This window comes from Carassius gibelio, chromosome B4 (genome assembly GCF_023724105.1).
Source record: "Carassius gibelio isolate Cgi1373 ecotype wild population from Czech Republic chromosome B4, carGib1.2-hapl.c, whole genome shotgun sequence".
Lineage (NCBI taxonomy): Eukaryota > Metazoa > Chordata > Actinopteri > Cypriniformes > Cyprinidae > Carassius > Carassius gibelio.
The window spans coordinates 17301582-17323498 of NC_068399.1; the positions used below are offsets into that span (position 1 = coordinate 17301582).

The 21917-nt window shown below is 38.4% G+C and overlaps 1 protein-coding gene across 3 annotated transcripts in view; it reads left to right on the plus strand.

Annotated features, from left to right (window-relative positions):
- The first annotated feature begins 1094 nt into the window (after window positions 1-1094).
- Window positions 1095-21917, plus strand: part of LOC127956774 (transcription factor SOX-5) — a 194907-nt gene continuing 174084 nt past the window's right edge. The window contains exons 1-2 of one of the 3 annotated variants that reach the window (XM_052554966.1): window positions 1095-1163; window positions 1800-1929. The gene's annotated coding sequence lies outside the window, so the exon portion shown is untranslated. Of the gene's footprint in view, window positions 1164-1600; window positions 1682-1772; window positions 1930-21917 lie in introns of those variants that run through there. The other 2 variants (XM_052554967.1, XM_052554965.1) reach the window with 2 other exon arrangements.

Sequence of the window (21917 nt, forward strand, 5' to 3'; positions counted from 1 at the left end):
CACGGTGAGTTTTTCCTGTTTGACTTGTGCTGCATTCACCCTAAATAATTGCTCTGAACCATATGCCTAGAAGCAGTCTCATTCTTGTTTGTGAAGCCCACAACATAACGAAAATACCTCAGTTATGCTTGCTTTCTTTTTTTAAACCTTGACTTTCCTGATCGTCTAACAACACTGAACAATGACATCAATGCCTTTTCAGTTGGCACGTTTAACAAGTCGTTTGTCTGTTTTGAAATAGCCTACGCACAGTAAAACGTTTATCCAAATTTAAAATCTACTTCATTACGTGCTAAACTTTTCAGGGTTCAAGTTCACTGTTTAAAGAATTACGAGGGTGATTTGTTTTCAAAGTGGGTCTCTCGATTACACCAAAAGTCTGTATTATCAGTCAAATAACAAGAGTTATAGCTGTATGACAAAAAGTAGTGATTGTCTGATATATATTTACTAATATTATGTATTTATTGCTAAATGTGTTAAAATCCTATTCACACCGTTGTTGCTTAGAACTGCGCACGCGCATGAGGCGCCAGTCAAACTTCTGCCAAAACATGAAAACTTACTTCAAACAGCGTCTAATTGACAGACTCAGGTAGTTAGAAGTCAGTCAGAGGGGTGACAATCACATTGTTAACTCCTTAAAAAAGATAATAAAGTAAAAAGAAGCCTAATTTTTAAATCACGGAATGAATCTGAGCGAAAGCTCCATGAAATGTAATGGTTCACTCAAATAATAAATTGCATTAAATGCAGACCTTATTAAATGATCCACGGATGTTTGTTTGGATAGATGAAATCAAAACGGTAGCAAATTTCATTTTAGGAATCAAACGTGCAGATTAGTCTCCAACTTCATGGCTAATTCTGTTATTTGCTTTCTTTTAAATAGAACCATGATATCCTACTACTGTTAAATAAATTCTCAATAATTATAAATATGAAAACGTATTATATTTATAAAACCAAAAAAAAAAAAAAATGAAAAAAAAAAATTAAGTTGAAAACGTTTGCCTAGACAAGCATGTTGTGTAGGCTAATAGAGATGCCCCGTCGCGTGACTTGACAGGTGAATTAAAACAAACAGGGCGCGTGAGAGAAACTGCTACTGCACGAGGAGAGCGATGAACACCTGTGCGCATCCCTGCGCCACCGGCACACAGGTATAAAGCATTTACCCACCTCCTGACAGTAATTTCAGCCAGTATTACAGAGCCAAGTCAGTGTCGCTCGCGAGGAAAGATGAGATGATGGTTATTGACATTTTTAAAGCGCTCGCCCTGCGTATGCACCTTAAAATAAGGCATTTGGAGGGGCTCGCGCTGGTTAGACCCCAGTAAAGAGGGGTTCAAGAGCGGCTAGGCTCAACTGTGAATTAATAACAAAGTGTATCAGAACTGACCTAAACGCTCAATCACGCTTAAACATCCCAAATGCAGTCTTTGAGTACGGGATATGACTTACAGCTTGCGTTTAGACGGGAATATTTGACGTTACCTGAACGGGAAACTATTCTAAAGCTCGTGAAGTACAAACGTCGTGTCGCGATGCGCCTCAGGTAGAGCGCGCGCACACTGACTGCTTTGAACTGCGTGAAGCGCTTTAGCCAAGCCCAGTGTGTTGGATTTAAATGGTCCAGTTTTGACACATTTGCTTTGCTCAACCGAGTATCTGCGCTAAGGTATAACCACTCTTGGCGCAGAGCCTGTTGTTTAGAACACGAAACAAATTGACTTCTCCTCCCCCAAGTCTTTGCCTTTTTGTAATTTGCTCTGGCGTTGTTGTTTGTGTGTGACCAGCTCTGGGATTTCACCTCGTCCTGGAGAGACCAGCGCAAATCAACCCGAATAAAACATCCCGACCCTGTTCACCTCTCCCGGAGGGTCGTTTTCCTTCGAGACACGTGGACGAAGTCGTACACAGCATTAGGTGAGTGGATTCAGACAGTATTGAACTTTATCTTGTGATATATGTGCGTGTGTTTTCGTGTTCGGCATGAGCGCGCACGGAGCCGCTGCTCGCGTGACTGCCTGTTGTTGAGCGGCGTTAACGGGAAGGAGCTCCGCGATCTCTCCCTCTCTCTCAGCCCGCTCTTGCGATCTTTCCCCTTTCCATAGTCATAGTAATCCTGCTGGGATTAGAGCGCGTTTCCCTCCAATCATCAGCAGCTCGATCATTCCTGCCTCAAACCGCAGCAGATCTCAATCCAAATCATGTCAGTTTCACCATTCCCATCAGCTCAGAATTGATTACTTTTAATTTAGCTACTGTGCGTATGTGCACACATGCATTTGTTAAGATAATATATTTGATGCCCCCCCTCCACCAAATTCAGATTTTTCTCTTTGAAGAGTTAGTGAAATATGTTTTCTGCAAGCCCACAGGCTATTCATTGTTTTTGAAACAACATAAAGTAGAATAAACACAAATAATCTAAAATAATAATACATTTGTAATGTAATGCTAAAATATAGTTATAGGACATAATATAAAACTGTATCGCTCTGTTGAAAAATGTAACTACTAGAAGACAGATGTGCAGTGGTCAGCAGATAAGCACTTGTGATAAGTTATGTAGTCCGATAGTGGTAAACAAAGTGGCTTGCTTATGTGTATTTGAAGTGAATTTCTGACATTTTGAAAAATTTGTGTACAGTAAAATGTGTATTCTGTATGCATCTCTGAATTATGGGTTTGGAAATAATTTGATAATAATTTGGGGAAACATAATTTGAGCATAAAAGGCTCTGTTACATTTAAATGAGACATGAATATTACTTGACTTATAAAATAAAACTTCTCTCGAAACCGGACTATAAGATGTGCATGCTCAAATTAAGTTACACCCACCATCATTTTATAATTTTAGGGATGTCCTGTACAGTCTGTCGTTCTATGTACAGTTTTTTTGCACACACCAATTTGACTTGTACCGAAAACGTATGATTTTTAAATATTTCAATGGCTCTTAACGGTGTAAAACAGACCGCAGTGAACTCCATAGAATCCAGCTGTTGAGTTCACACATAAATCTAATGAAAAATTAACGCTGACTTATATGGAGAGGAGAAAAGTAATTTGCTCGAGTAAGTCATATATTACTGTGTTGGCTCTAATGCATTGGTGATTGATTTTAGTGTTCACAAATTCATAAACGTTGTGATAAAGTAGTCAGATAATCAACTGGTGTGATTTTTGTAATTTATTATAAGAATGAAATGTAATGTAATAGGAAGACAAGGGCTCAACGAGCAAAAGGGAAAAAGTATGTATGAATTCTGATGAAAATCCACAATGATTTTTGTTGTTTTGTCATTGAATTAAGCTTTTCTTTTTAGTGGGGTCATTTTGAATGCACCAAGGCTTTTCCCTTTTTGGCAAATGTTTATTAACACTTTACTTGGACTGAGTTTTGGCTATTACCCACAAAGCCTTGCCTCATAATTCTGTCATAATTTGCATAATGAGTCTTTTCCCCCTTATTTTTCTCCTTTCACAGGCTCTTACAAGAGTCTCTTTTAAGAAATAATTTGTGTTTCTTCATTCAAAACCCACTGACTTTATTCTGAATGAATTCCTCTCTGATAAGTACATAACCAGACATTAGATCTTGGATGTTGCTCTTTTTAATACCAGAACTCCAACAGAAACTCCCACTGAAAAAAAAAAACACTAGTTGAAAATGCCATAAGAGTTATTTTAGGCCGTGTTAGTCGCAGAGTTTCTCCATATCTCCACACAGAATCAGGGATTGGTTTCCGATTGCTGGGAGGGAGAGAAAAATCACTGTGCATGCTCTCTCTCTCTCTCTCTCTCTCTCTCTCTCTCTCTCTCTCTCTCTCTCTCTCTCTCTCGTTTACTTTCATCATTCAGATAGATAAATTCACATTGCTCTTCAGATTATCACTTAATCAGTTTTGTGAATGCACCACTTTGGCATGACAGTATTATAGACCAGGTATAGTCCTTATCCCTAAGACCAAATCTGAACTAACTCTCAAAAAAAATGATGACTGTTTGACTGAGTGTAACTTAATTATGAAAAGGAAAGCAGACAGAACAAGAAAAGTTTTTGAGTACTAACCCTAACCCTAGGGGGAATTTCTACAAACTAGAATTGAATTTTCAGGGGTTTTTTTTAAATCACTTGACCCTCATTAAATTTCAAAACACTTTTTATTTTTTTTTCAGATGTGAAACTCAAAATGAGAAGTTTTGAATAATGTGCCAGCTGCTCTTTTCCATGCCATTATAATGAACAGGGATGGAAAAGTTGATTGACTTTTGACTTGCAATTGAATCTTTTGCAGTGTCTCACAAACATCATTTAAAAAAAAAAAACATGACCCTCAGGTTACAAAAGAAGTTAAACTTTTAGAAAAACCTGTCTCTGTACCTTACTTTTTTTCTTTTAATTTTTTTCATTTTCCTTTCATTTTTATGTGTGAATAACAAGTGACTCATTTTCTGAATTGATTTGATGGTGAAAAATATGTCCTTTTGTATCCGATAGATTCAGAACGACGTTAGGGTGAGTATGTGATATCAGAATTTTTTTGTTTTGGGGTGATCTGTCCATTTAAAGGTGTGTTGATCCTCAGAAACACAAGAATAGATCAGAATCCTTTTCACCCACCGCATCTCCTCTGTTGTCCGTTTGAACTGTGTGGTGATCACAGGACAGGAAACGGTAAACAAATTCTTCAACATGTGGTGGCCTGCAAGAGCATACTTTTCCTTATCCATTTCTCTCTCTCTTCAGCATGAGCAAAAAGCTTGCACTTCCTCCCACCTCTCTTACTCTCTTTCCCCCTCTATCCCGCTCCAACAAGCCAGCAGGAAGATAGTGCTAGCAGATCTTGGACTACGCTGAATAGCATTTGCCAAGACATATGAATTATAAGGCTAATGGGCTTAAAAGGCTTGTCTTAACATTGTCTCTACTTAACCATGCAAAAGCTGGCTTATAGTACAGCAGAAATAGATTGGGAACCAAAATACCCCAATTTTGAGGTCAGGATTAGAATGGATGAAAGACACTAAGTTTCTTTGCGAAACCATGAAATATTCAATTGTTGGCAAATTGAGAAAAATCTTTCCCCACTGCTCTCTTCTGGCGAGCCGTTCGCAAAGTGCATTGTGATTGTGTTTTGACATACAACTGATGGGATTCTTCTCATAACCACAGAATCTGGGACAGGTCGTCATTATCATGAGGGGTGGGGGGAAAAAAATGCAGTGAGAACAAAGTAACCGAGTTTCTGGGCTCAGATTGTGGAGGCAGCCCAGCAGCGAAGCACTGGCCATGTGTTCGGGCCGTCGCTCTGGTGGCTTTGGGCCGGACATCCACAGAGCTGCATGTGAACCGTTATGCTCTCACTCCCTGCCCCAGTTCAGGGCTCGTACAGGCCTCTGATTGGATGCGCGTGCATCTGTGCTGTATGCTTATTGGTTCTAAGTGCTTGCTGAACTCTTTCTAGTGGGGTCCAGAGTTTGAGTTTAGTTGGATGGGATCTGAGGATCATTCCTGGCAGTTCCAGCTGTGTGGCAGGTCAGCTGCCTGCCCCCCTCCCCTGCCCTCTCTCAGCACTTCTGAATAAATGAGCTATTCTGGGACATGCAAATATCCAGAAGGCTGGATAAGTCTTTGGAATATGTTCAGTGAATGTGTGTGTTTTTTTTTTTTATTATGGCAAGTTTAGGGTCTCTTTCACTAACCCTGTGTGTGAATGGATTTGTGTGTTAACCTTGTGCAGGTGTTTTAATTATTCATCAGTAAGTTTACACTTGTGTGTTTTTTCTTCTAAATTTAGGATAAACTGTGGGCCACAGTGAGTCAGTGGGAGTCACCCCTTTAATATATCCATCTGTGAAATGAAAACATGAATAATGTGCAGCAAAAGTTTACATTTATTTCCATTTTGGTATATTTTAAAAATTATTTTATTCCTGTAATGGCAAAGCTGAATTCTAAGCTGCCATTATTCAACTCGTCAGTAAATCATGAAATATAAATAGTAATTTATAATATTACATTTTCTGTCACTTTTAATCAATTTAATAATGAATAAAAGTGTTCATTTCTTGAATTTTATCCAGTGGTTCAAGTTATCCCCTTTGATACAGCTTAATGTGCAGGGCACAAAGTTGTGTCACTGGAGCGCTTTCTTTCTCTGAAATAAAGTCGTTTTTCTTTTTACAACTCTTTGACTAGAGGACAGATTACTAAGTTGTTTAAAAGTAATAATAATAGAATGATGGACTTCTGGTCACCTTAGAAACATAAAATGTGTTAAGATGGATTTTTATGTATGTTATTATTAGAAACTTGAATAAAGTGACCTAACAACAAATCACACTAATTTAAGAGTAACAAAATAAGTAACAAAATTGACTAACTAATTATTTATTTTTTATTTATTTTTTGCATTTGAAAAAAGTTTTTTTTTCTCTTCTTTTTCTGCCTACATACTGTATTGTAAAAAACACTTTTTTATCAATAACTAATGAATGACACCTACTTTTTCAGGAACTGCATTTATGTTTTGTCATTTCTGTGAAATTATTTAAGGATATACATTTTCTACAAATTTTTCTGGTGTGTTCATGTTTGTGTATATATTTTTATAGATAATCTTGCCCCTAAGTGGCACACAAAACAAATTATAGCTAGTTGCTTTACATGTCGGTCAGATGTTCTCTTCCTGTCTGTGCGAACAACCAGAATAAACAGTGGAAAAGACCTCATGCAAGAGTTTTTATCACTTGATTGGTTATCAATAGTAAACTCCAAGCTGTATGTGAGTCTATCTGCTTCTGCTAAAATGTTTGCGGTAGACAGCGTTTGGTGACAGTGCTCCTCTGTCACGCAGAAACACTTGAAAGGTCCTCTGTTGAAAGTGGATGTGTGTGAGGCCTGGGTTGCCTTGACACTTTGATCAATCAAGAATAAATGAGAGGGCACGCTTCTATCACACTGAATAATAATGATGAGCATTTGTCGTTTGAAAGCTACAAGCATGTGTTCCTGAATGTTGATGCTATTCACCACAGACGCTAGGAACATTTAAAAAAAATTCACAAAGACTTTAACTGAATTGATCTATTTATTTATTTCACCTCTGTTTTGTGGTGTCAGATTTGCAACGTTCGAGCCTACGTTCAAAAGAGTTTGCTGAATGCAGCTCATCTCATTGTGCCTTTTCAAAACGGATTGTTCTTGGGGTCTTGTGGGATTTCAAGGTTTCTGTGTTCCTCCTCTAATCTCTGTCCTTAACCACCACACTCGGAGTCATCTTGCTGCATAACTCAACTATTTCGTTTAGGGAAATTAGTACGTTCCCGCCGACCCTGTCTTTCATCGTTTGCCGTGGTGCATATTTAAGTCCGTTCCTGGGCTTATTTTCCTAATTGGTGGCCTGTACTTGCTCAACACCGATTGCCTTTGATCATCTCAGATCATTACGTTTACCTCATTAATTTGCTCAATCCAGTTTTTTTTCCCCTCCCCTGTTGAGCCAAATTTAAGGGCCCATGTAAAAATTGGATTAATAATACATTTTATGAGCCAAGAGAAAAATCAGCTCCCTTTGTGGTCTCTCTCTGTCTCCCTTGTCTTTCTTCTTACCCGCTGATTGTGTTTCCCTAGTGTGAAAGACACAAGCCAAACAATGCCTGATGAAAGGACACTCTCTGTGTTTGTTGCTGTTGACCTGAATCTAGTCTGAAAGGAAGCCACGGACAGGGCGGAGAGGAATGAAGATACAGGGAGGAACGGTATGGTGCTGTTTGCTACGTGTGCTTGAGAAAGTTGCTGATTAGATCCCTAGTGCTGTTGGCGTCCATTGCTGTGATCTTGTCGAGTGAGGATCTGTAAACCCTGTGTGTTGAAGGCACTTTGTGATCTGTCTGACCCGTATGTGCTATGTTTAGGCAAAATCTATACTGTCAAATAAAAATAAAGAAAATAAGAATAATCTGTCTAACTATAAGTAACAGCACGAATAAATACAATAAGTTTTAAAAGTAAAGATACAAATAAAATAATAAATACATATAAGTATATATGTGACCCTGGACCACAAAACCAGTCATAAGGGTCAATATAAGCTTTCCATTGATGTATGGTGTTTTAGGAAATTGTTGTACATTTGTTGTCCAGATTTTCAAATGGCAATATTTGGCTGAGATACAGCTACCTGAAAATCTGGAATCTGAGGGTGCAAAAAAATCTAAAAACAGAGAAAATTGCCTTTTAAAACTGTCCAAATTAAGTCCTTAGTAATACATATTACTAATCAAAAATTACATTTTAGTATATTTACAAAAATATCTTCATGGAACATGATCTTTACTTACATTCCCAATGATTTTTTGGCATAAAAGAGAAATCTATAATTTTGACCGAAACAGTCAATTTTTGGCTATTGCTACAAATATGCCCATACTACTTAAGATTGGTTTTGTGGTCCAGGGTCACATATATAAAAACAGTACTGACTACAAACTGAACAGAAGTGTGTACATTGTGCATCTTTATACGTTCTCTTAGTTCCTTTTCAAGCGCCATCAACAGTCCCTTTATTTTTCAACACTCATCTCCAGAACCTTTGCTCCATCCTGGTTTATAATGTCAACTTTCTAGATGAATAAAATGAAGTTTTGACCTTGTTGAAAATGACTTTAACAAGCAGTTTTGGAGAAAACGTTGTAAAAATAAGTCTTTGTCTACCACCTCTTCATATTTATCTCCTGTCGCTTATCCTCTTTTTTTGTGTTGTCTTTATCTTCATTTTAGTCTTCTATCCATGTTCTCTTGTCTTGAAATGTGTGCATTTCCCTCCTACACTTCTACCTTAAAAAGCCTCAGGCCTAACACTTTTGACAAAGATACATGCAGACTTTACAAGCAAAGAATTCATCATATTTATTGTCTCGCTGCCAAATAGGGCACAAATAATCCACTCCAATTAGGTGTTTGTGGCATGAAAATTGGATTTTCTCTCTCTTATGAAAACGCATATTCCAGAACACCATTGTTGATTATGAATTCCAGCAACGACAAGAGAACAACATGCCAGGTTGATTTCACACAACCATCTGCATATAGAGACCGTAGGTAAATATAGATCTGTATCTTCAGTGCACACTTTGTTTTTACTGTATTGAGGCCGTTATTGTCCTTCCCGTGTGGCCGTATACATATCAATGTGACTGAATCTCACAATCCATGAACTGATGTCTCAGCCAGCGTACAAAGGAGAACTGCTGTCTTTTTTCGAGAGGCGTTTATTGTCTTCCAACCCAGAGCAAGCAAACAAACAAAGTCGTGAGGCATCTATTGAGCAGATTGCAGCGCACATGATTTAGTCTCAAGGCTTTGGGCTTTTATGTCCACATGATTGTGTGCATCTTCATATTGTTTGGTTTCAGACGTCTTCCATTATCATATAGATAACTGAACATTGTTACTTGGATATGAGAAGCTGCGGCTAATGTAATGTCATCTCTTTGGCGTGCGAGTCACTTTTTCCTCGCTTTTATGATCCTGTCTTTCTACTTTATGGGAAGATTGGAGACCAGAGAAAAGGGGAAAATACTATGGATTTTTGCACTCAATAAATCAATGACCTACTTTGGTATTTTGTGAAACCTTGCTTATTTTTCACATGCCCATGGCGGTCATTCTGTTTATTTTGCTCTGTGTTTGTGTGTTTCTTTGAGTGTGTATGGCATCATTCAGGTCCCAAGAGGGTGTTTCGGATCTATACTCATTGGGCAGTTGCTGCGGTCGAGCTCGAGTTCAGATCTGATAGTGAGTGTCTCCTGACCACTGATCTGAGCCCATCACTGCTGTTGATGCTAAATGATTTCGATCAGGAATCGGATTTTGCACTGGTCTTGGGTCAGTGTAATGGTTTACCCTGTTTACCCTGAAATTCCTCGAAGTATGTAAAAGCACTATTCGCACTTTGCACAGTGTTTGGTAACAGTTTTGCTCTCTGACCCCAGTGTATATAAAAACAATATCAAAGTGAATAATGTCATGATGCTTTTTTTTTTTTAATAAAAATGCAGTACATACCTATGAATGTTTTTTTGTTGTTGTTCTGAGTTGATACAGTTGTCCTGAACAAAACACCCTCAGTAAATTGATAAAATAATTCTTTCATTTTTATCATGCAATTTATATATATGTATATATATATATATATATGTATATATATATATATATATATATATATATATATATATATATATATATTTTTTTTTTTTTTTTCAAAGATAATCTATGAGTTTGTAAAAATACTTTGAAAGTATATATATATATATATATATATATATATATATATATATATATATATATATATATATATATATATATTAGAAATAATACATGTAATAATAAATTATATTAGAAATGTATATTATTAAAATATATTAATAAATGTAATTGTGGACACAACTATTTGTTATTGACCCAAAGGAACTCCTTCCATTTAAACTGAGGAGTGTAAATTCTGTTCCACCTGTGTAACCAAATTTTACAAAAAATGTTGAAACGGGTTTTCAGAATGCTCCCCCTATCTGCCAATTTTCATCAAACCTGCACCAAACTCGCACAGTTATTTTAGCCATTATGTTATGTTAGGATTGGTTGAGATATTAAAACAGAGAAATGCTTTAATATCAACCTACAAATGTCTTTCTTCTAGTTGTTATCTGCATATTAAGCTCCCTATATTGAAGGATGTATCTTAATATCGCAAAAAAAGCCTTTGTTCTGTGATACAGTAGAAATGTGAAACCCCTTGATAAATATGTGTTCAGCTTTGTCTTGCACTGTAAGGGATTTCTCTGTAGCTTATGGAGTGCATGATGTACCATTCCATGAAGTTTGATCATACATTCTTTTAGCGGTTACTGATATAACACATGGAAGTAAGTATTAGCTGATACGTGTGTGTTTGTGCATGTTCTTTGTCTGTGGCTTTATGGAGCTGGTGTGTCTGTGTGTGTGTGTGAGTGTGCGAGAGCCCCTCTGCCTGAGAGCGTCCCTCTGATCTTCCCTGTGCGTTCTCTCACTTTCAACATCTTCCCTTTCTTATGGAAAAGAGCCAATTAGAGTTGTGTCTGTTTGTTTAAAACAAAATGGCTTTTAATTAGTCTGATCAAAACCTCACTTCTGTAGGCCCCAGGATCCACTTTGTAGTTCCCCTCTAGATTGCAGATGGTTTTGATGCTGGCTGATAGGACAGGAAGACAATCTGATGGCTTTTAATGAATGCTCTTACTTTTGTCTGCCTGTACCTTTCTCTTTTTCCTTTTTCTTTCCGTCTCTTTTGTTGTATTGTTCCGGGGACCCCCCCCCCCCAAACCGCCCGCCCCATGTTCTGTCGTTTTCAGAAAGGCCACTGCTCGTCACACTCCCAGCCTGTGTCCTGCAGCTGGGGATTGTGGGTAAATGTGGATATGACCTCATCCTCAGGTGGTGGCTGTGGGGCCTGCTTCTCCTTCTAGTCCTGCTCTTCTGTCCTTAAGAGACTTCATGCAGACATAATACAGGCTTTCATTAAAGGGCATTTGGGCCAAGGGCGAATCTGCTTCTCGGAGGCTTCTGTCAAAGGAACCTTATCTATTATGAGAGAGTCTTTATCTTACGCATTTTCTCTGGTGCCCTCTGTACTGTCGAGTGGAACAAAAGAGCTCTTTGCTTGAGAAAGTGAATTTATTTCTGACATTGTGGTCATTGAACTCAGCCCTCTGTGAATTAAATTGCCCCGGTTGTGCTCGAGGGATCTTCTCCGTGTTAAACGTGGTCTTGTCACCAACTGGGATGTTTATTATATTGGATTGCTTAGTGTACAAACCAGTGATATATGGTCATTTTGTGATTATTGACATGAGCCGATAATAACCATGCATGATTATCATATTAGCAGAAGTGTTAAAGGGTTAGTTCACCCAAAAATGAAAATGATGTCATTAATGACTCACCCTCATGTCGTTCCAAAACCGTAAGACCTCCGTTCATCCTCGGAACACAGTTTGTTGAAGAATCGAAAATACATTTTGGTCCAAAAATAACAAAAATTACGACTTTATTCAGCATTGTCTTCTCTTCCGGGTCTGCTGGGAGTGGGTTCACGACGCTGCTGACGTGTTATCTTTGTTATTGGGCGCACCAGAAAACACTTCAGCAGCATAATATTTTTGGAGCAAAATGTATTTTCGATGCTTCAACAAATTCTAACCTACCCTCTGATGTCACATGGACTACTTTGACGATGTTTTTCTTACCTTTCTGGACATGGACAGTATACCGTACATACATTTTCAATGGAGGGACAGAAAGCTCTCGGACAAAATCTAAAATATCTTACGTTTTCTGAAGATGAACGGAGGTCTTACGGGTTGTTACGACATGAAGGTTAGTCATTAATGACAGAATTTAAATTTTTGGGTGAACTAACCCTTTAACTACCTTCTTGCTGGAAAAAAAAGTATAAACAGTGACCTATGTGAACTAAGAAATCCACTAACTGCACTGCTATTCTCTGAATTGTAGATACAAGCAGTGTGAAATTATCAGTGCTTTGGAAATGCAGTGGGGCCAATCAAATTAGATGACTAATCAAGTGTAAAAGAAAAGCCCATCATGTTCTCTAGATATCAGCATTGGCAAAACTGGAAAAACCCACAACCGTCAATCTCTAGTAAAAGGAAGATTTTGTAGTCGATGGATGTTGTTTGCTTAGGTGAGTGGGGCAGGTGTGTTATCTCTTCAGAAGTAGGGTTTGGATCAAACTGACATTCAGGGTGCAAACATGAGGCATCTAATCAGTCTTGCTCAGGTCAAACTGGGCTTCTAATTGACATGCCGCACACATGTGTGTGTGTAACGAGATTCTGAGACGGTTTACACTGACAGCTGTCAGTACGAAGTCGGATGAGCAGTTCTTGTTACCTTAGGATGCAGACATATGTATCTGCAGCAGCTTTGCTTACCTACATCCCTACTCTTTCACTCACTACTCCCTCCCATCTCTCTGCAATTGGATGCAGTGGGATTTCTTTAGCAGTGAGAGACACTGAAGGAAGTTTGACATGCATTCCTTCAAAGTGAGACACTCTTTCCGTAGCGTGAGTTTGGGCCTGAGGGTCTGGTACCCTTGAGCTGGACTTTCAGACTACTTCTGTTTCTGTTCATGCAACTTGTTCGTTTTCTCTCGTAGCCCACTAGGACTGTCTGCTAATTTTTTTCCCAGTCCCATTTGGCTTGTCAGTATTTGGTCTGACAGGCCGTTTTCAATCAGGCAAATTGAGATGGAGTCAGCCGTTTACAGGCTGCTTTTTTCCCGTCATACGTGATTTATTTTACGAGTCTGACCTGACCCAGTGATCTTTTTTTATGCCCATGAGACAGAGACACTGAACAATCAGAATGTTTGATAGCACTCTTTTATACGCTTTATGAATATTTCATGTATTTTGGCCCTGCATGTGGATTTTGAAGCGAGACACAAAGAAAAACAGTGTGAAAAAGAGAACATCTCTTGTTCTGTCAGTGTGTGTGAGAGAGGAGAACATGTGCTCAATTCTCCAATTCCTCAGTGCTTGTTTAAAGTCACCTTTACTTTTTTCCCTCTTGTTTAACAGGATGTTATATGGGCTCAGTGTTATGCTATATGGCAGCCAAACTGGTTGTCAGTCCTTCTTTAGTGTACAAAAAAATCTTATATTTAATAGGGTGTGCAGTAATACCAGAGTCTATAAGCATCTATAATCAGTTAGACTACAAGCAATTTAATACAGTAACTATCTATATAACATTATAATTATTTTGCTGGTAATTCAATACCATAAAGTGTTATATGTTACGTTATTATGGAGTAATGTTTTTTTTTTTTACTGTAGTGTTTTAAAAATAAAAATGTATTAAATAAATATTTGAAGAAGTATGTAAAAATAATTATGTATTAAAGTATGTATTAAAATAATATTAAACTACTTTTTACCATATGTTACCAAATGTTTTTCCTAGTCAAAATTTACTTTGTTGTATTCTGTGTGTGAGTATAGCCTATATATGTTTGTTTACAGACAGTTTCCTGCGTGTGTGTGTGTGTGTTTGTTTGTTTGCCATCTCCTCTTCAGATTTCACACTAGTCATCTTGCTGTTTGCATCCCAAGTCAGTGAGTGTCTAATCATGATGCATATTCTCTGGTACAGGGTCCTGTAAATGGGCGGGCGGCCAACGTGTGTGCGATGAGTCCTGTGGGTCTGACCTGTGTGTTAATACGGGCGGCACTTAATGCAGTCCTGCCGTTTGCCTCCATTTCCACCTAATTTGATTTGCCCCTAAATGTCACTTCCATTGCATTGATTAAACCTCAGCGCTGCCACCGAGCCGGCCCGGGAAGGTTAAGGAGACAGGATGGAAGCTGTCACAGCTGACCCATCAATAGAGATACACGTGCACACAATTGATATGGCTGTCTGTCTGTTGTTTTGTTTTTCTGTCTGTCGTTCCATCATGCATATAGTAGTGCAAATGTGCATATAGTATGTTTTTTTATTATGGTGGCCAATGGGTTCGCCCTAGCAATTTTTACTCAACAAGAAGAAAATTAGATTGAACACTGCCTATGAACCATACAGAACCAACATTTAACACATTACCCTTCTATTAATTACATATTGATGACTCGGTCATGAGAAATCAATTACTCATTAAGTGTAACCTCATTAAGGGTAACAAGCACTGTCATCCACATTATCTTTTTTTTTCAGGGTATATGTGTGTGTTGTGTTTGTGTGTTATTTATTAGCGAGAGGGGACTGCAGCCAGTATTATATTGCTGACAGATGAAGCTGGTGTGAGCACTTTGGCTGAACACCCCTCTGTTGCTCTTGCTAACCTGTGTGGTGTAGTGACAGAATCGGAGCAGTCTGACTTAGACTCCTGTTTTCCTGGATCACTAAAATTTCTCCTCTAATTTATGATTTGGTGTAATCCAGCCGACGAGTTATAGGAGCAGCAGGCGAATCTGCCCTATATAAGGTGTTGAGTGTGTTTTCATGCTGCTCATGAGCTGTACCAGAGCTTTGGATGAAACACACAAATTGTCTTGTGTATTATGTCTGTTGTATTGCTTTAACTCTTTTCTCCCATGGTTTATCTCTTCTTTTTTTACCATGTTTTCCCTTCAGTGGTCCAAACATCCATGTCCACCTAACAATGGATGTTGTGCATGTGAGAGAAATTAGCATTTTTTTTATGCAGTGAGGTTCAAAGAGCCAAAAATTAAATTATTTTGTAATTCAATACCACATTTTCCATTATATTATCAGCATAACCATTTGTTTTGCATGAAATTTCAATGCTATCTTATGACTAGGGCTGTCGCTTTTGTGAAAAAAATCATTTTCGATTTTTAAGACATAAGTGTTCATTGAATCGATTGTAAAATCGATTTTCCATGTCTAAAATTTTCAACGTCAAATAACGGACGAACGTAAAGAGAGCGCTGGAAACGCACAAGTCAGCAATATTTCTTATTTATTGGCATTAAGTTTCGTGCAGAATAGCAAACAGCAACAGGAGTGCAACATTCTCGAAAAAATATATATGCAGAGGGGACGGCTGCCATAACAAAAGAAAATCATCACTGCATGCTTCAACTCGGCTGCATTTATGATTTAGGCAATTCAAAAATATCCAAGATTATTTTAAATAATGATTCAATCCATTTCAAACAACTGTTAAAAAAAATTTAACTTTAAATGAGCGTTTTTTATTCACTATATGTCCAGCCGTGCTCCAACTGCACTGATGTCCCAGGGACACTCAGGTACAGCTGCGCAAGGTGGGGGTATTACTGCCAATTTTAAACCACAAAAGCCGGTCGCTGTTAGCTTGCATTGGTCCTTTTCATAACTCAGAATCTCCTGTAACTAGATGCGCGAATGAGGCGAAAAACGCATCTTTACATTGACTTAACATTGAAATCATTCGCGCCAGACGCTCTATACACGTTTGGTGTGAACACAGCATATGAGGTCGCTTTCGACGTCACTGGGTCTTATAGGCGCGTAAAATTGCTGGTATTTTCTGTCTAGCTTTCACAAGGCATACTGCATTTTCGGAATTCTTTATTTTCTTTTTCTGCTTGTTTGTGAGTTTTATTACATCTATATTTTTTAATTGTTTAATTATTTTAAAATTAATAGTGTACATATTTGGTTAAAATCGATTCCCTATTTTCATTTTCAAAACTTTTTTTGGTTGGTCCGATCGATTGTGCAATCGATTTTCGAACTAAAAGTGACAGCCCTACTTATGACCAAATCGTACGTATTTTATGAGATAGCGAATTCTTATGACATCACACGATTTGTCTAGACCCCAGTGATGGGTAGGTCATTAGTACGAATTCATATGAATTGGGGAACTCAAAATACGTGCGATTTCCTACGAGAGTGGTTGTACATATTCATATGAATTAGCCACCTTGTAAAATATGAATTGCCATTAGATCGGGTTGGAAATTTCATTAATTTCATAAGTTCACACAATCAGTGTCACAAATTTACTGTCATTTGTTGTAACTAGTGTAGATTCTAAAATAATATATTATTTGTTTTATGACATAGAAGTGCCATAAAAAAGTAAGCCCTCTGAGTCAAGTCATATGGCGCACTTTCATAATCCTTTTTTTTTTTAAGCTTGTCAGCCTCTAAACACTTTGTTATATAGTAAAGAGCAACATAAACATTCTTCTAAACATCTTCTTTTGTATTATACAGATGAAAAGATTCAAAATAATGTGGGGGTAAGTAAATGATGACTGACCTTTCATTTTTGCTGAATGATTATTTTAACTCTGTTGCACACTTACTTTGTGCTCACCGTCATCACGGCAGCATAAGGTCTCATTGTCACCACGATACTAATGTTACAAACAGCTAGTTCACAGGACAAAGGTGGAATTGTGCCTTTAACAGTGTGGCGTTAAATATTTCATCCGCACTGCTTGGTTGTCTGAGCCAATTGCCTGCGCCACTAAAGAGGCAAAGTAACACAAACTGACAGCAGCAGTCAGTGTAATGTGCTTTAGAAAGACAAGCAACAGCCTTTAACATAAACACTGTCTCCAGTGCAGTCAGAAGACCACAGCATTAGTGTATCTGTGCCCCTGGAACATAAACACAAGATCTCTAACCTGCCTTGTGAGCAAACCCCTGCACCATCGGGATCACGGTAACCCCCCCTTGACAAGACGCATGACAATATGTTATGAACAACAAGTCAAGTGCGGGCTGTGCAAAGAATCATTTAACTGAATGAACATACTAAACAAAAACTCTCTTTACTGAACATGTCATGTCATGTTTTGAGTCTAAATGAGAATTGAAGCAAATGATTCAGTGAATTGACTCTCATTGGTTGACACTTACTGGTGTAACCTACAGAAATGAATCAGAAGTAAACGAATCTGAGTGGATCTTTTTCGCGAACGGAATCAAAAGATTGAAGTCATTGGGATAATGACAAACTCCACACTCTTCCAATGATGGTGTCGTGGTGAGTCGAAAAGAAAATGTTAAGAGTAAAAAGGATGAGATGAATAGAAGGAAAGTGAAAAATATAGGGGAGAAGAAAGAAAGAAAGAAAGAAAGAGAGGGAGAGAGAAAGAAAACGAGCAGATTTCTTCCCCTCCCATCCTCTTGTTTGGTTCTCAGGGTGTGTAAATGGCCAGGGGGAAAATTGAGGGGGTAGAAACGCTCCTCTCTTGTTAAACTGCTGGCAGATGACAGAAAAATTAGAGGCATTTTGCTCTTGACAGGTTGTTGTGTTTCTTTTCTGCTTCAAATGGTTTGTGTCAGTTTGTTTTCAGTCAAGCTGTCTCCTCCTCACAATGCACGCGGTGTACAGGTTTTTGTTCCGTTGGGGAAAAGGATCTGATATATCTAATGCCTTTCAGTTTGAAAAGAACAGTGGAGGGAAACACACTCACTGCTGTGTCTGCTAATTACAGTGGCAGACTTTGATTACTTGTTTGAAAACACTTTTCAAACATGTGTAATGATAACAATTAGTTACCGCTACATTTTCTCAGCGTGCTCAGTATCTCTCTCTCTCTGTGTCTTGACAGCGTATCTTTCTTTCAGAGTTTGTGCGATGCAGAAAGAACATTTGTCTGGATTCCGTCACATATGTCGACGTTAGCACAGTCTGCTGTGTGAACGAGTGTATTTAAAGGTGCAGTTCTCTCAAAAATGAAGTGTCTGTCATCATTTTCTCACACTTGCATTGTCCCACACCCGTGCATCTGACTTTCTTCTGTTGAACAAAAAAGGAGATATTTTGAACAATGCTCATGCTGCTTTATTCCTTTACAACGAAACTGTCACAAAACGGTCACAAAAGCTAAAATCTAAAACCTTTCATTGTATGAAAAAAAAGAACAGCTTATGTAACTTATTTTCCACAGATGAAAGAAAGTCATAGGAGTTTTGGAAGACATGAGGGCAAATAAATGGTAACTGAAATCATTTTTGGGTGAACTGTCCCTAACAGGAGTGAGATGCAGTCTGATTGGAAAAATCTGCATAAGAAACTGACCGTTGCAGGTCTGAGATAATATTGTTGTCATTTTCCTTGTGGTTTTCTGACCTTCTCCTGTTCAGTTTATGATTAATGAACTGGGGTGATACAGAATGAATTACATTTTTACCATAATACAGAGGAAACTGTACATCCTGATTGTGTTTTCTATAAGTGAGTCAGGGATTTTGTCTCGGAGCCTTTATCTCAAACCGTGAAATCTGACAGACATGATGGAAAGCGAACTTCGTGTGACAGGAAACTTTCCATTTGTGCCGGATAGGCCTTCTTCTTGATTTGATTATTTCTGCCTGGCTTGTGCATTCCCTCACTCATCCGGGGATATGGGCCTGACATGAGGCAGGAGGTCTTTATTTGATTACTTGGGCTTTGTATGTTTTTCTGCCGAGTGGGTGGGATTTAAAGAGGTGTGGTGGCCTATTCCTGAGAAAAGAAACATCTTAAACTTTGTATTGTGTATTTATGCATCCATTTTAATATTGAAGACATTTAAATTCACAGTCTTTTACCAGCATGGAGGGCTTTATTCTGACAAGTAACATCCAGGTTTTACATTTGGACCAATTCCTGCCATTTTTTTCCCTCAGGCAACATCCAACATCGGATTACGGAAGTAAAATGACTTATGAACATCATTTCATGTTGACTATTACAGTGTGTATGTTAATACACAGTGAGTAAAATACATTAATACAGATTTGTAATTATTATTATTACTTCGAGTCCAAAAAGTGACATTTATACTGTTAATATAAAAGTTATTCGAATAAAATTTCATAATATTTGTTTTTACTCAAATAAATCGAGGCTTGGTGAGCATAATATACTTTTATCAAAAACATAAAAAATCTTACAACCCTACATTTTTTTAATTGGTAATGTATCTTAAACTGTTTTATTTTTAAACCCAGAAAAACACTGCTTAAGCAAACCCCAAATGGCATATCTGCATTCTGCTCTGCATGTAAGCTAATTTCTAAATCTTGTAAAGCCGTTTTCTTTATTAGGACTTATTTGTAAGCTGATTTTTGATCATGATTGAGATCGAATACAAACTTAACCCGTGTTATGGAACTGGCTTGTGGCTCTTTGCATTCTTTCACTCTTAGCTTCCAACTAACTGCCGTAATTGATTTAGAGATGGACTTCCCCCTGACAGAGCTTTGTGTAACACTTCAGAACGATGAGAATGCGGGAACCGAATCGGCTGCGTGGCTGAACTCGGGAGACTTACACTTGTTCTTGTAATGTCACAAACAGACACGTTTAGCCTGTGACAGTCGAGATAAGCTGCTGGCATTTGAAAAATGGCCCTCTAACCTGAGGAACCGATCTCACAGCGGCCTACACTCACTTTTCCTCCCTGAGATTTTTCACACTGTCTTCAGACACATACTGGAGAAAATAGCCCAGATGTGCCAGAACTACCACCACATTAACAGTGCAACACCGTGCAAGCTGTGAGTCACAGCCTCTCATACACACACATCTAAAAGCAGTGTGTCAATAGCAGCAACTGTCATCCGACTTCCCATTTTTTGGGTCAGTGTTGTTGTTGTCGTCCTTCCAATGTCAATGAAGACAAAGAGGCTAAACCGACGCCAGCTGTTCCTAATACCACTGTGCACATTCCCTCTCTCACACACTCCTCTACATGTGTTACACCTGGATTAGCTTTCTGTTCCCAGGATCAAATGCACACCATCTATCCCTTTACGTGATTATTTTCTCTTTCTTTCCCTCGCTCTCTCTCTTTCATTATCTAATATGGAGCGTAATCCTCTTGTGGAATTAATCTGCTTTAACGAGTGTTTGTTACCATGCTGAGATGGAATTAAAATGAGTCTTCGAGAGAGGAGGGGTCGGTGGGATTCGGCACCGCTGATATGTTTGTTCTTGTCTAACCTGCCTTATTCTCCAGTGGTAAACACGAGAGACACCTGCACACAGCCTAGATCAATAGAGCAGGGGTTGAGATTCAACACGGAGAGATTGGGGAGATTTGGGCTGGTGTGGCCTAGTGGTCATTTACAGTAACTGAGAGGCCAGAACATCACCATTGTGCCCTTGATCAAGAGGTTGCTCCAATGGGATTGACCCTCTAATAAATGTACTATAAACAGGCCCACACAGAATATTGGGGAGCCTGTCATTCATAAAGCTATATGTAATCAATTGTTTTAGAATGATTTTAGAATATTTAAATAAATTCTGCAAAATTCCTTTTTTATTTTTTTTTTTCAGCAGAGAAATTCCAAAATATTTTATATTTGCCTGCTTATACTATTCCATGATTTATTAAAAAAATATATATTTTTATTATTATTCCAAACACTTGCCAGATTTTATATATACACTCACCTAAAGGATTATTAGGAACACCATACTAATACTGTGTTTGACCCCCTTTCTTCTTCAGAACTGCCTTAATTCTACGTGGCATTGATTCAACAAGGTGCTGAAAGCATTCTTTAGAGATGTTGGCCCATATTGATAGGATAGCATCTTGCAGTTGATGGAGATTTGTGGGATGCACATCCAGGGCACGAAGCTCCCGATCCACCACATCCCAAAGATGCTCTATTTGATTGAGATCTGGTGACTGTAGGGGCCATTTTACTACAGTGAACTCATTATCATGTTCAAGAAACCAATGTGAAATGATTCGAGTTTTGTGACATGGTGCATTATCCTGCTGGAAGTAGTCATCAGAGGATGGGTACATGGTGGTCATAAAGGGATGGACATGGTCAGAAACAATGGTCAGGTAGGCCGTGGCATTTAAATGATGCCCAATTGGCACTAAGGGGCCTAAAGTGTGCCAAGAAAACATCCCCCACACCATTACACCACCACCACCAGCCTGCACAGTGGTAACAAGGCATGATGGATCCATGTTCTCATTCTGTTTACACCAAATTTTGACTATACCGTCTGAATGTCTCAACCGAAATCGAGACTCATCAGACCAAGCAACATTTTTCCAGTCTTCAACTGTCCAATTTTGGTGAGCTTGTGCAAATTGTAGCCTCTTTTTCCTATTTGTAGTGGAGATGATTGGTACCTGGTGGGTTCTTCTGATGTTGTAGCCCATCCGCCTCAAGGTTGTGCGTGTTGTGGCTTCACAAATGCTTTGCTGCATACCTCGGTTGTAACGAGTGGTTATTTCAGTCAAAGTTGCTCTTCTATCAGCTTGAATCAGTCGGCCCATTTTCCTCTGACCTCTAGCATCAACAAGGCATTTTCACCCACAGGACTACCGCATACTGGATGTTTTTCCCTTTT